We start from the raw sequence: 3,013 nt of genomic DNA, 5'->3' as shown, positions 1-3,013 counted from the left end.
TTGTTGTTTGTTTTTAGACAAACTATACATTAATCGAGGCTTTCTTGCACAGGATACGAGCTAGGTATGTACCACAGCGGTGCCCTTTACGTGTTTCCGTTTGAAGGTCACAATAGCTAAATTACTAAAAATGGGCGAAATTACTGGCCTACCAATACATCAAAGTCTCAAATTGACACGCATAATTGCGAAGCTGTATTAATTCATGTACGGCGTATCTCTCGCGTCTTGTTAGTTTTTCTCATAACAAAATATTAATTACTCGATTATTCTTCTTTTGCTTCAGCTGGTATCAGATTTCATGCAATGCGAATTGTTTCCTGTATCACATCGATTCAAAACAATGATATACAGCGTGTTGTGTTATTAATGTATTTCTAAGAAACATAACTTTTTTTTGAATAATTTCGTTACAACCTTAGTATGATTATAGCTTTAAGCAAAACAGCAAAGATTGAATGCTGGATATTCTGTTGAATATAGCGTATTTACAAACTAGCAATAGCCTTTTATATGTGGAAACATTTGTTCTGTCATTGTATTTGTTAGATGATAGTTATTTGTTCAACAATCAGCAAAGTTATTTTTCGCTGCGAGTGCTGACTTTAAATCACGAATTGGCGAAGTAGTCTAGAATTGAATCACGAACGTAGCGAGTGATTCTAGTATAGACTACTGAGGTAGTGAGTGATGTAAAGGCACGAGACAGAAAAAAATTTGCTCTCGTGTGAAACATACAACTTGTCACCGCGACTAGCGAGAAAAGTGTTATAGGTAAGAGAAACAATTAAAATAATCTTAACTAGTATTAATTTTAAATATTAAGTCTTTAAAATGCAATAGTAAAATTTATAAAGCTAAATTTCGATAAGTAACATATAAGTTATTGTGACAATGAGATAATACGCTAGGCTAAAATGAGTTTCGGAACGCACCGGATCACATTGTTTATTTTTTTAACGCGGAGTAATTCCCGGATGTATGCTCACGTGGGGTTCGAAATTTAAATCACTTTGCCTCACGCTTTTTGCTGCGAGTTTTCACATAGAAACAGCGCCCTTTTCGTGCTGGAGAGGTGAAAATAGAATTAAAGCACTGTATGTATTCCGAAAAAACAAAATAAAATAGATAAGTACAAAAAATAGTTAGTTGCCCTGTTTCATGGCTCAATTAGGACACGGACTTAAGGTCTAATAAACCCATTTCTGTTTTCATAAGGTGCTTCATTATGGATATAGACAGGACAAAAATAATGTTCATTTACGGATAATAAGCTGGATCAAATTGACATTTGCCAAAACCAGAATGATAAAATACGAAAAGAGTACCAATAAAATATAATACAGGTAAAAAGCGAGAGAAATTTGGGCATCAACTGGATACATTAGCTTCATATATTAAATCGTTAACAACGCGTAAAAATTACATTTTCTCGGTAACATCGTCGCTTAACGCGTTTCTCTGTATAATTTACGTTTTCAATATGTCGTGTATGTTGACATTTGTGACATAAGAGTGTTTGTGTTGAGTTTGGATCAGAATTTGTAAAGCACACATTCGACATGCCACAGTTAATAAGTGCTGTCTTATTTTTTTTGGTGTTTCTACCATTTGTAGTAAGTAACTAGGTATACTTTACAATGAATAGGTCGGTGCTAATAGTAACATAACTTGATGATCGAAAAATGATTTTAAGTACTCGAGTTATAGATAATTTTTCAACCCAGTACTTTGATTACTTTTATTTCAACTTTTCTGAAAATTCTTTACGAATATTTTACTGATTGTGATCTGAGTGATTAATAAGAAACTGTGTGGGTATAAATATCTTTTGCTATATTAACATCTTTTTATTCTAAAGCATCTGCTTAAATGATTTCGTACCTTGTAGATTGAATAATGACTGTCTTGTGGTCTGAACCTATCTATGTCTATTATTGTGACATTAGATAATTTATACGTCTAGATAGAGACTTTTTTTGTAATGCATCGCATGAAAATAGGCGAGGTTTATTATTTAAGTGTGCATAACAAGTTTCGTCTTAATATCGCTATATGTATGTCACTTTGTTTTAATGTACGGGCGTTGTTGAATTCTTATACACGCCTGTGGATTACCGACTTCCCTTATTTATATAAAGTTTTTTTTATTTTAATTATAAAATTATTTACATTTCAGACAAATGCTGAAAAAGGTGTAGAACTTGAGCGAAGGAAAGTTAATGGGATGGTATTAAATACTTTGCGTAATAAAGCCTTTGCTGATTTTGATGCTAAAATGAAAAGAATGGCGATAAAGAAGATTAAGGAATCCCCTGATTTCAACAAATTGATAAATAATTTAATGAAAGCAAAGAGTGATAGAGTGCAGAAGATTATAGACTTGATATCAGAAGTAATGATATTATATATGTTTTAATAATTATTAATATGCTATTCATTTATCTTATTATACCATTTATTCGTCTAGGCCAAGAAATGACTCTTATGAATTTCAGAGTTATGCGATACCATTTCGGTAAAGTTTAGGTTTATTGAGAAATGGTTATGCATCACAAATGCAATCGTTTCATTATTTACTTGGTTAAGTAAACAACAATTAATTAAAGAAAAAACTGGAAGTTACATAAACTGTTTATGTATATGCGTCGTCTGAAAATTGTAACAATATGTGAGATTAGTTTTAAGAAGTAAATTGTAAAGTTAACCTTTTTATTACCTACAAAAGCAGTTCTCACGGTGACACGAAAGCCATCACCCAAATCAGCGCTCGTATACGAATATGACGTATGGACCAGCCATCACTCTCCTAACAAATATCAGTGGGAGGCTCCTTAGCACAGGTTGCCGGCTAGATTATGGGTATAGTGTAAGCATGTGTTTCGGTCTGAAGGGCGCCGTAGCTAGTGAAATTACTGGGCAAATGAGACTTAACATCGTATGTCTCAAGGTGACGAGCGCAGTTGTAGTGCCGCTCAGAATTTTTGGGGTTTTCAAGAATTCTGAGCAGCAC

At 33.3% G+C, this 3,013-nt stretch overlaps 1 long non-coding RNA gene across 1 annotated transcript; it reads left to right on the top strand.

Annotated features, from left to right (window-relative positions):
• The first annotated feature begins 1,513 nt into the window (after nucleotides 1-1,513).
• Nucleotides 1,514-2,425, top strand: LOC126978700 (uncharacterized). The gene is made up of 2 exons (XR_007732672.1): nucleotides 1,514-1,616; nucleotides 2,180-2,425. It is a non-coding gene; the product is annotated as an uncharacterized LOC126978700 (long non-coding RNA).
• Nucleotides 2,426-3,013: the final 588 nt, after the last annotated feature.

This window comes from Leptidea sinapis, chromosome Z (assembly GCF_905404315.1).
Source record: "Leptidea sinapis chromosome Z, ilLepSina1.1, whole genome shotgun sequence".
Classification (NCBI taxonomy): domain Eukaryota; kingdom Metazoa; phylum Arthropoda; class Insecta; order Lepidoptera; family Pieridae; genus Leptidea; species Leptidea sinapis.
The sequence above is the reverse complement of the archived record's forward strand: the minus strand, read 5'-3'. Positions and strand labels throughout refer to the sequence as shown.